A 13,122-nucleotide genomic window follows, 5' to 3' on the forward strand; every position below is an offset into this window, starting at 1 on the left:
CCTACAAATAACCCATTACCTTCACCGGAGTTGACTCTCATCTTGCGTTCCCTAGAAGCAATTAATGAGACTTTAAAAGGGCACCAAACAAATGAAGTGGAAGTGGAGCACCCTCCATTAGGGTTAGGAAATCTCGAGGGATCAAGAGACTCTGATAGAGGACCTCCAATTGAGGACATTACTAGGGAGCTCCAAAAGATTAAGCTCCTGGAGTTTGCAAGAGGTCGTGCCAGTGAACGTGCAGAAGCCTGGTTAGAAGGAATGAGAAGGTGCTTCACACTAAGGGATTATAATTCCAATTCAAAAGCTAAAATAGCAATATTCCAACTCAGAGATAGTGCTCTGAATTGGTGGGGTAACTTAGAGCATCAACTACACCTCACTCCAGACACAGTTACTTGGGAGTTATTCGAGGAGAGATTCAAGAAAAAATACCTACCAGCATATTATGAAGAACAACAGGTAGGATCCTTCCATGCCTTGGTACAGGGAAATCATATGGTAGAAGAATATGAAATTAGATTCATGGAATTGGTCAAGTATGTATTCTACATGGATATTGACCAGTGCCAAGCAGATCGTTTCATATATGGATTGAACCCTAAGATTAGGGCAATGGTGCGGATGTGGAAACCATCCTCTGTTGCAGAAGTTATGGAACATGATCATTATGTGGAAGAACACATAGACTTAAAGGGGGAAACAAAACCATTTTTCCATGCCAACCAAGGTTTATGGGGAAGGCCCCTCGTACCTTCCCTAGGGGAGGAAGTTTGAGGCCACCACCATATGGAAACAGGGTTGTACCCAAAGCACCGACAGTGGGGATTTCAATGGTTACTAGCACAGCTTCACCCGCAGCTTCAAGGGTGCGTGCAAATCAAGGTCATACGTGAGGAGCAACAAGTAGGGGCAGAGGTCCCAAGGGAAGGAACTCTTTCCAAATAACCCCACAACATTCGGTTCATGGTATACCACGCGTCACTTGTTGGGGATGTGGGGGACCTCATTACCAGCATGACTATCCTGAGTTACAAACTAGTCACAACCATAGAGAAGGAAAAACACCAATGGGGGGAGCAAGTAGCCACCACTGAATCTATGCAGCAGTTGATAACCAAAAAGTTGAAAACTAGTCTGCCATGGTAGAAACCTTAGGTATGATAAACAAAGTAAAAGTTAAATTTTTGTTTGATTCAGGTGCTACAGATAGTTTCATTTCCCCAATTGCATTAGAAAAATGTGGGTTGAAAGCCTATGAGCACGATGACTTTAAGCAAGTTGAGATGGCTTCTGGGATAAAACAAGTAGTAGGACCTAGTGTTGACCAATGTCAGGTAAACCTAGGGGTGTGTGTGACTAAGTTGAAGGCATACATCACAACATTGGGGACGTATGATGTAGTTGTTGGAATGGACTAGCTAGAAGCTCATCGAGCTTTGGTAGACTATTTCAAGAAGAAGGTGATTTGTTTAGATGATGAAGGTAGGCCAATTGAGATTTTTGGAATCAAGAGAGGAGTGTCGCTACGATTCATATCCATGATGAAGGTAAAATGTTGTCTCCAACAAGGTTGCAAGCTATATGTGGTCGAGGTTGTAAGTGATAAGAAAGGACCCTCCCTAGATCAACACCCATTTTTTCAGAATTCAAGGATGTTTTTCCTAAGGAATTGCCTGGATTACCTCCTATAAGGGAGATTGATTTCACAATTGACCTAAAACCTGGTGTAGAACCAATATCTAAGACACCCTATAGGATGATAACTCTAGAACTTTGTGAGTTGCAGATGCAGTTAAAAGAGCTCTTAGACTTGGGATTTATCAGACCTAGTATTTCACCTTAGGGTGCACCAGTGATTTTTGTCAAGAAGAAGGATGGTTCCTTATGGTTATGCATAGATTATAGGGACTTGAATAGAGCCACAATAAAGAATAGGTACCCGATACCTCGAATAGATGACCTATTTGATCAAATGAAGGGAGCATCGGTTTTCTCAAAGATCGATCTACGATCTGGATACCACCAATTGAGGATTAAGGAAGAGGATATCTCAAAACATGCATTTCAAACTCGGTTTGGGAACTATGAGTTTGTATTTGTTCCATTTGGTTTGACCAATGCACCAATAGTATTCATGAGCCTCATGAATTGTGTGTTCAGGAAGTATTTGGACCAATTTGTGCAAGTATTTCTGGACGACATTCTTGTGTATTACAAGAATGAAAAGGAGCATGAAAATCACCTAATGGTTGTATTGACTTGCTTAAGGGAAAATAAATTGTATGGAAAATTGTTAAAATGTTCCTTCTTTCAGAAAAAAGTTCATTACCTTGGGCACATCATTTCAGGAGAAGGGATTTTAGTTGACCCGGAAAAGGTGAAGGCCATAATGGATTGGCTAGTACCGAAAAATGCTCATGAGGTGCATAGTTTTATGCAGCTAGTAGGGTATTATCACAGGTTTGTGGAAGGGTTTTCAAGGATTGAAAAACCCATCACCACATTACAGCGAAAGGGGGTCAAGTATGAATGGGCATATGAATGTGACACTGCATTCACAGAACTAAAGAGGTTACTAACTAGTGCACCGATCCTTCGAGTCCCGGACATGGAGAAAGACTTCACTGTCTGCACCGATGCTTCGAAGCAAGGATTGGGAGCAGTATTGATGCAAGAAGGCAGAGTAATAGCTTACGCATCTAGAAAATTGAAGAAACATGAAGAGTTGTATGCTACCCATGACTTAGAGTTAGTAGCAGTGATGTTAGCTTTGAAACTGTGGAGACACTACCTCATTGGGAAGAGATTTGAGTTAAGAACATATCATCAAAGCCTAAAGCATCTCTTCACTCAAAGGGATTTGAATGCTAGACAAAGGCGGTGGAGCGAATTCATGAGTGAGTATGATTTTGAGATCTCATACATTAAGGGAAAGGAGAATGTGGTGGCTGATGCACTAAGAAGGAGGCCACGAACTGTCTCCCTAGTAGCCTTAAAGGTAAATTTGAGGGAACTTATGTTGGAGAAACTCTTTGAAGATATTTGGTATCTAAAGGTTATCTCAGCACTCCAGAGTGGGAAGCAAATAGAACCAAAGTTTGAGGGATATGTCCTTGAACCAGATGGACTATTGAGATTTCAAGGGAGAATGTACATACCTAAGGAAGGGGGAATAAGAAGGACCATACTTGAAGAGTCACATAGAGCACTCTATTTTGCATATCCTGGAGTAAAGAAGATGTACGCGAACATGAAGAAACTCTTCTTTTGGGCAGGCATAAAGCACGACATAGTCTAGTTTGTCACCAAATGTCTTGAATGTCAATGAGTGAAGACTGATCATCACCATCCAACAGGACTCCTACAACCACATGACATCCCTATGTCTAAATGGGAGGTAATCACCATGGATTTTGTTTTTGGTTTGCCACTCACGTCACATAGGCACAATGCTATATTGGTTATAGTTGATAAATTGAACAAAAGTGTCCATTTCATTCCAGTAAGAGACACTTATAGTGTTACTGATGTGGCACGAGTTTTATAAGTGAAGTTATTCGACTACACGGGTTACCCACAAAGATCATTTCTGATAGAGACTCTCGATTTACATCTAGGTTTTGGACAAGTTTGCAGTCAGCACTAGGGACTCAGTTGAACCTGATCACTGCATATCATCTAGAAACAAATGGCTAAACTGAAAGAGTAAATCAGGTTATGGAAGACATGCTTAGGATGTACGTCCTGGATAATCAGACTCAGTGGGAAAGGTACTTACCATTGGTAGAGTTTTCCTATAATAACAGTTACCACAATTCAATCTGGATGCCTCCTTATCAAGATCTATATGGAAGGCCATTTAGGACGCCGTAGAGTTGGGAAAGGTTGGAGGACCGAGTAATAGTTGGGCCAGAATTAGTTAAAGAAATGGAGGAACAAGTAAAATAGATTCAACAAAGGTTAAAGGAAGCTCAAGGTAGACAGAAGAGTTATGCTGATTCACATAGGATTGCTCGCAGTTATGAAGTAGGGGACCAAGTTTTTATTTGTATCCGACCCAACAAAAGAACCATTAGGTTTGGGAAAGGGACGAAGTTGTCACCTCAGTTCGTAGGCCCTTTTAGGATCAAGGAGAAGATTGGACCAGTTGCCTATTGTCTTATACTGCCACCCCATTTTCATAAAACTCATGATTTTTTTCATGTATCTATTTTACAACATTATGTTTCTGATGAATCTCAAAAACTGGATTGGAGGGAATTGCAGGTCTTGGACATGGGAACCATAGTGGTCAAACCATTACGCATATTGGACCGTAGAGTTTGACAGCTCAGACATCGCATGGTGGATCAGGTTAAGGTCTAGTGGGACAAGTATAGCCCAGGATCTGCTACCTGGGAGGATGCAGAGACTATACGTCATGACTACCCCTCACTTTTCGAGCATCTGTGATGCCCATTTTGACTTAGATAGCTACCTATGTTGAGGCTCTATTTTACAGTTCCATGTTATTTATTTATGAATGCTATGTAATATTGATGCATTTAGTTGGACATGTGAAACTACTTATATGAATCATTAGATGGATTTGGTATTGATGATGGAAATTTTTGATGTATGGCCTAATGTATGACTTACTTGGTGATGAATTATCTAGTGCATGACTTATCAGAATTATTGTTGTTTCATGTATGGCTCAAGTGGATATGATTTATTTAATGAATGACTTAGTGAAATTATTATTTATTTCCAGTATGAACTGCAAGATTGACATGTGGATACTAGAATTAATAACATGATGTTTAAGATCACTTATCTATATATATCTTGTTGTTATATAAATGCATGAATGAGAGCTAACCTGAAGATTGGAAAGAACTATATGATAGCCAAGATCTACTCTTCCATTGGGGGAAGGTTGAGACATCTGATGAGGAAAGGTATAATGTACATTGTTCTATTACAACTTGTATCTACTGGATATGCACTTTTATGACATGGGTAAAATGTGAATGACAGATGACAAGACTACCTGACTTGATTCTTCAATGACAAGTATCCAACCAGCGTTGTAGTGTGGTCTATATTAGGGTGTTGACCCTAGTTGTGAGGAGGGGTGGAGGTATTTCCCACTGTGTAACCTCCAAACCTGGAATCGTGGGAGGGCAGTGGTGGACATGCTCCCGTAGACGTGTGATGACGATTTCCAGTTGCCTGCTGGGGAAGTTAGGTCGATATAGTCGACACTTCTGCCATATTGGTTTTATCAGTGGTTAGATTAGTATAGCCGATGCCACCGTATATAGCAGCAAAGGATGGATAGGGTGGGAATGGAAGTAGGTCAAGAAGGATAGGAGGATATAGATCACTTGGAGACTCTTGATGGGATGTGATTTCATTGTCTGACTTATCAAATTTTACTATTATAACTCTCTCTCTCTATTTTGTTATGCCTTATTGCCAAATTGCTTTGAACTCCTTGTATTTTGTACACTCTAACTTTGGGACAAATTTTTTGAAGGAGGAGTGTATGTAATGCCCTACTTAATCTTATCATGCAAATTTTACTATTGTTTAAATTACCTTAAAATATTGACTTATAATTATCAAGAAATATTGGTACATACCTACATTGGTGAAACTGTAAATTTATTACTAATATAAATTTTGTTATTATTCAATTCCCAACTTACCTCCTCAAATTTAAATTTTGATAGGATATGGTCTCCTTCCATTTATTCCAAATTATATATTCATATCTCATCCCCAAAATGTCCTCTCAAATTTACTTGGGAGAAGACATGGTCCTCTCCAATTAATTACCAAATTATATATTCATATCTCATCCCCAAAATGTCCTCTCAAATTTACTTGGGAGAAGACATGGTCCTCTCCAATTAATTACCAAATTATATATTCATATCTCATCCCCAAAATGTCCTCTCAAATTTACTTGGGAGAAGATAAGTCAAATGTAAGGATGAGGGGGTAGTTATGACATTAATGATAGGTGGTTGAGGTGGAGAAGAGAAGGGGGCATAAAAGGGGAAGGATGATGGGAGGAGAGGGGGATCCTTGGTCTTGGTTTTGGTTTTGGTTTGGGTTGTGGTTTTGGATAATTTTGTTTGGAGAGGAAGGTGGAGAAAAGAGAAAAGAGAGAAGGAGAGTATTTGTTTAACATTGGACACATTACATCTGGTTGGACTTGGGATCGGAGGGCTAGGGAACCTATGGAGGTTTCCTGGGCTAGGAAATACTTCCTAGTTGGCTGGGAGGTAAATCTAGTCAGTAGTCAAGAGGAGAATCCTAGCAGGATTAGCAGCTCAGGGGCATCTCAACTAGACTATTGGAACAGGTATTCCTCTTTTTATAGATTACTCATGTAATTTATTGAAATGAAATGCTTACTTATTTAATTGTGGGAAATAAATTTTAATGGTAAATTATCATCGATTAAATGTTTACTTAGAAATAAGTTATTTCCTGTTTTATTGTATTTAAATTAGAGAAATTTAGTTTTGTTAGAGGACCATAGGATGGAGCCTCACAGATGTTTAGAAACAAAAATCAAATAATTCTTAAATTCACATCATTCGAAAAGTACCTTATCACGAATAAAATAGAGTAACATTTGATGAAATATGTAAATGTTTTAAAATGGAAATCAAATAGCTAGTGAATTCACATCACCCAAGAAAAACCTGAAGTTAGAGAAATTTGATAAACCATGCAAAATGTTTTAAAAATAGAAATAAAATAACTTGTGAATTACATCATTAAAAAAAAAACCTAAAATTACAAATAAACTTAGCGACAATGTTGCTTGATAAAAAAGTCTTTTAATTAATCATGAAAAAAATTATGGGAAATTTGAGGTCTAATATGGCTCTCATAAGAAAAATAATCAAATAATAGTTAAAACAATCAAATAAGAACTGTAAATTGAACAACAACAACAAAAAATATATTGTATCTTTGACTTATCTCCTTATAGGCTTACTCAAATGTGAAGTGTAAACAACCATTGGATATAGAATTAAATTCCATAATCAACAAGTACCCACTCTGCATACTTTTGAGTAGACCCAAATTTAAAAGAGAGTTTAAAAAGCAAACAAACAAACATCATTTTAATGTGTTTCATCCTCTAAATATGATTGCTTTACATATTTACCAATTTTTTTATTTTTTATTTTTTTTAATTTTTTAATTTTATCTTTTTATTTTATTTTATTTTATTTTTTATTTTTTATTTTTTTTATATATTTATGATTTATGTTCCATTTGAGAAAAAAGTATGGACAAGGATAAAAATCTTACACATACCTTGTTTATTTCTTTTTTAAATCCCATTGTCTAAACCCTAAACCCATTTAAAAATAAATAATTATAAAAACACTTTTGTCTAATATATTTGTATTTATCAATATACATAAAATAATTAAAAATTTCAATCACCCTACTCTTTTAATAATATCACCATCTACTAAAACCTTGTAATTATACCAGCCTAAATCCATCTTAACAACGGATCTATCAAGTGCCGAGAGGGATCAAACCTCTCGAGGTGCAAACCTATTTTTTGAGTGCAAAACTTGAGGAAAGGTTTGAACCTCGAGAGATTTGATCCCTATTGGCGTTTGATAGATCCGGAGTTAAGATGGATCGAGGCTGGTTTCAGTCATGTACGGTCATACAAAAATTTTTGATCTAATTATTTTGATAATTTTAAATATGCTAAATATTTCTAAGGTTAATTTGATCAATTTAATTTAAATTTTCTTATTTACTTGAGTTTGTTGAGATGAGAGAGGTTGTTAGTAACGTGAATGATGAAAAATGATGAAATACAAATTTTGAGTGCAAAGTGTCAATGTAACTATTTTGATAGATAGAAAGTGTGGATACTAAGATTATAGTCAATTACAAAGAATCTTCATTTCAATCAATCTGAAACTATTTTTTTCCATTTTCTCATATCGATCATATGAAAAGAGTAGTTGGAATCATAGACTATTCAAATATTTAACTCGATCTACTGTAGTAAACAACATACCTTGTCTTTGTTGCTCTCTAATATTAATAGTAGTTTTCTCCAAAGTCAATCATTGTGAGTTATGGAGTGTTAAACCCCAAATAATTTTCAATGATAGTTATTTTCTATTACCGCATTTGAATGCAAAGTAAAAATTGGAATAATAAGAATGTACGCAATTATAAATTCAAGTAAGCAGAAATTTTTTTAGGATGAAAATTCAAGTATTGTATTTATGTTTGAATAATTTTTATGTGCTTACACTGAGAGAGAGTGTGTATGTTTTGGGACTAAGAAGGAGAGACAAGGGGAGATAGAGATATAGATGGGGGGAGAGGTAAGAAGAGAGAGGCATCAGGGAGGGAGGAAGAGATATGGATATGGAGAGAGAAATGTTAGAGAGAGAGAGAAGGGGAAGAGAGAGAGAGGGAGGGATTAAACCTCTCAAGTCCTTCTCTCTCTCTCTAACATTTCTCTTTCCATATCCATATCTTTTCCTCTTTCTTAAATATGATCCCATTGTATTGTATTTAAGAAAGTATTTAAATTAATAAAAAAACATAATTGGTTGTAGAATATTAAACCTATATTTTGGATCAATCATGTTACAGAAAATACAATAATAAAAATATTAAAAGAATCACCCACTATCTTTCCTCTATCATTGTTAATCACTTTTCTTGATCACTTCGCTTGGATCCTTGGTTAAGATGCATCTATCCTAGTTCTTTATAATATTATTTATATTATATAAATTTCACATATGTATATATAAAAATATTCTCATATTTTAATTTATTAAGACCTCCATTTAATCTATATGAAAATATTGTTAGTAGTCGTGAGGATGCAGGGTTTAGATATGCCTCAGAAGTAATTATAACCTTTTTTCTCTTAGATTTAATTAAACAATGTTATAAACTTAAATTAAAATAAAATATTTGTAAAATATTTTTATTTTGAAATAAGTTATTGTTTTTGGGCATGTGGTATTGATAAGCCATGGTATCGGTCCATGGTATTGTAACAATTAAAAGCTTAGATCCATAACATAATAATCAAAAGTCCAGATGACCCATGGTATTGATAAACCATGGTAGTAGCCGGTAGTATTATAATTTTCTTCCCTCCTCCCCCTCTATCTTTCTCTTATGGGTATTGGCCCACGGTACTGTAAAAAAACCTACTTAGAAGTTAATAATATCCATGGTAAATATTCATGAATAAAAATCTTGTCATATTGTAAATATTAAGTTTTTATCTCCTTATTAATTAAATTTATAGATGGGATGAAAAAACGTTTATGGAGGCGGCGACAGCTCTGGTTCTAGCGTTTAACGAAACAAGCAGCAAAGAGTACCAAGCATCCATGGAGTCACAGGGAGGAGGGAGCTCCACTCCCTCCTACAATTATATGGTAGCAAACAGAGGAAGAGGAGGGAAAAATAACAAACCTCCACAACCCTTGGAGGTCAAGACAAAAGACACAGAAACTCATAAGGCAGAAGACAACAAAACGAATGTCGATCAAGGGGCCCATGAAGAAGACTGTCGAGAGGAGAAAGAGGAAGATAAAGGTCAAGGGTCAGAGGACAGAGGTAAGATGGGGCCCTGTAAACCCAAGACCATAACTAAACCTCGAGTTATTCTGAACTATCCAGCTCTACAAGCGCACAGGGATCACATGGCTAACTATGCCATCATATGTAAATTTATGGGAATCTGGCCATCTAAGAAAGCGTTGTACATCTAGATAAAATACAACTGGAAACCAAAGGGGGAGTTAAATATTCATCTTGGATTCAAAGGTTTTTTCACTGTGGTTTTTACGAACATGGAAGACAGGAACAGAATCTTTGAAGGAGGGCCATACTTCTTTGCAACTGCTGGACTCTATATGAGACCATGGACGATGAACTTTCTGCCAGAGAGAGAAACCTTCACTTTGGTACCGGTATGGATTCGACTATACTCCTTACCTTTTGATTACTGGATGCCAGAGTCTTTAAAAGCTATAGGCAATAAATTAGGTCATTTCTCAAAAATTTCAGAGGCAACTCTAAGAGGAAAATATACATCCTATGCCTGTATATGTGTGGAGATGGACCTATTAGGAGCCCTCCCAGATGCGGTCATTCTAGAAGTCTATGATGAGGAATGGGTTCAAGCAGTTGACTATGAACATATCCCGTTCAGATGTCACAAATGTCATGAGCATGGGCATCTATCCAAAGAATGTCCTCTCAATCGAAGGGAGGAAAACCTAAATACCATCAAAGGAAAAGACCAGACAGGTTTCACCAAAGTAGGAGGAAAAGGAAAAGGAGGAGGAAGGAAGACATAAAAGAACCCTAGTGTGAATGATAAAACAAAAAGTTACAACAGTTTTGAGATATTAGCAGAAGAAGAAGCTGAGGGAGGGGATAAAGAGAGTACAGAGAATCAGATAGCAAGGGGGAAAGAAAAAGAGACCAGCATGGAGTACACTCAGGAACAGAATGAACACATGACGGACCCTTTGAGTACCATGGAAGTAGAAAAAGACTAGGAAATGACTCAAAGTGAAAGTGGTATAGAGGATCAAGATTTACAGGAGATCCTGGAAAGGGAGAACCTAGAGCTGGAAAAGTTTCTAGAACAGGGAGGCAACTTGGGAATAAACTCCATCCCTCAAGAGGACGTGGACAAAGTCCAATAGATATTCCTTAACAAGGCACATCAAACAGCTGCAGGATTCAAAAGAGGACATGACAACCAGGAAAACAAAGGGACTTCCTCAATAGGATTAATAACAGGAAAACTAACAAAGAATCCAGGCAAGAGGAGGGGAAGAAAAAGACAGAAAGAATTACTACTAGAGTGTGGCAAGCTCATGATTGATTCAGGAAGGATGAAAGACCTTTCTAGTTACTCCTTTATAACCCCACCTCAATGAAAATCACAACCTAGAATATTAGAGGACTAGGGAGCAGAAGAAAACAGAGGAATCTCGGTAAAAGGATTAGAGAGGAAAAACCTGACATAGTATTCATACAGGAAACAAAATGCTCAGTGGAGAGGATCCGCAAAAAACATAGTAAATGGGTAAATAGATATGAATACCTTGAAGTTAAGGCAAATAAATTTGCTGGTGGTATTCTCACTCTCTGGGATCCATAGAAATTTGGTGTGATTGATGCGGAGGCATCCAAACATCACCTTTCTCTGATTTTCCAACCGGTGGGTGACAGGCAATGTTACATGATCACCAATGTCTATGGTCCACAACCAATGGAGGACAAACTTCGACTCCTCACAACACTGGAGGATATGAAAAAGAGATACCCAGCTCTACCATGGATTCTTGGAGGTGATTTCAACATAACAAAATCACTCATGGAGAAGAAAGGAGGCACTAGAATACTTGGGAGAGACTCAATTGCCTTCTAGAACTTCATCACCAATATGAAATTGGTTGATATGGAAACAAGCAATGGAATCTTCACTTGGAATAACAAAAGAGGGGGGCCTACCCAAGTGGCCTCAAAATTGGACAGATTTATGGTTTCAGAGGAACTTCTTCTTAGGGGAAGTAGCATTACTACACTCATACTACCTTTTGGACGTTCATATCACTGGCCTATCCAATTGGAAGCTTCCCTTTTTGGCAGACCAAGGAACACCCCCTTTAGGTTTGAGAATGCTTGGCTCACACATTCAGATTTCCTCACAAATATTGAACAATGGTGGAAGGAAGAGCTTCACCTTCAAGGTACAAAGATGTTCTTGCTTCACTGCAGGCTCAAACACATTAAAGGCAGACTCAAAGAGTGGAACAAAAAGGAATTTGGTAACATCTTCAAAGCTAAAGGAGAGGTGGAAAAGAAACTAAAGGAAATAAACCATATTCTTATCACAGAAGGCTACATAGATGAAAGGAAAGAGATGGCAGAGTCACTCCAGCAGGAGTGGGACAACAGATGCCTTCAAGAGGAAATACTCTGGAGACAGAAATCTAGAGTACAATGGATTAAAGAAGGGGAGAGAAACACCAAATTCTTTCACAGATCCACCATAGCTCACCGAAACAACAATAGAATTGTGAAACTTACAGATCAGCATGGTATAGAGAGAAACACTCATGAAGAGATGGAGAAGGTTCTACTCCAGCATTTTCAAAAAATTGCTGAGGAAACCTCGGAAGATAGATACCAGTTTATGGAAAAATTCACTCAGTACATCCCTAAATTGGTTACCAGAGAAGATAATTTCAATCTCAATAGACCAGTAACAGAGGAAGAAATTGAGGAAGCCATGAAAGAGATGCAAAATGGGAAAGCACCAGGCCCAGATGGCTTTAATGTGGACTTTTTCAAAGCTTGTTGGAGGATAGTGAAACAGGACATCCTGGAGGTAGTGGAAGACTCTCGAAGATTTAAGAAAGTCTTAAGGGCACTCAATGAATCTTTCATAGCCTTAATCCCCAAACAGGAGAAGGCCACCTCTCCAGACAGATTTCAACCTATATTATTATGCAATGTGATCTACAAAATTATATCCAAAGTCATTGCCGACCGTCTCAAACCTATCCTCCCAACCCTAGTGTCAGAGGAACAAACGGGCTATGTGGAAGGAAGACAAATTCTAGATAATATAATTCAAGCACATGAAACGATTCATTCAGTCATTACCAACAAACAGGCAAGAATGATAATGCAGCTAGACATAGCAAAGGCCTATGACAAACTTAGTTGGTCGTACATAAGAGTAATTTTAAAAGCCTATGGCTTTGATCACAATTGGATTAAATGGGTTATGGCGCTAGTTACCACAGCCAGCTGTTCAATTCTTCTCAATGGTGCTCCTTCCAAAACCTTCAAGCCTTCTAGATGTCTCAGGCAAGGAGATCCTCTTTCTCCTTTCCTCTTCATTCTAATGATGGAAGGGTCAGGAAGAGCTATCAGAGCTGCTAAGGAGGAAGGGAGAAGTCAGGGTTTGAGACTCACTCATGGGGAGGACACAGTGACACATCAACAATTTGTGGATGACACTATGCTTCAAGGCACACCCACTGTTAAGGAAGCCAAAGCATTCAAACAGATTCT

The sequence above is a fragment of the Pinus tabuliformis genome, chromosome J (assembly GCF_031772625.1).
Source record: "Pinus tabuliformis cultivar Carrire ecotype Pingquan chromosome J, CPIR1, whole genome shotgun sequence".
Classification (NCBI taxonomy): domain Eukaryota; kingdom Viridiplantae; phylum Streptophyta; class Pinopsida; order Pinales; family Pinaceae; genus Pinus; species Pinus tabuliformis.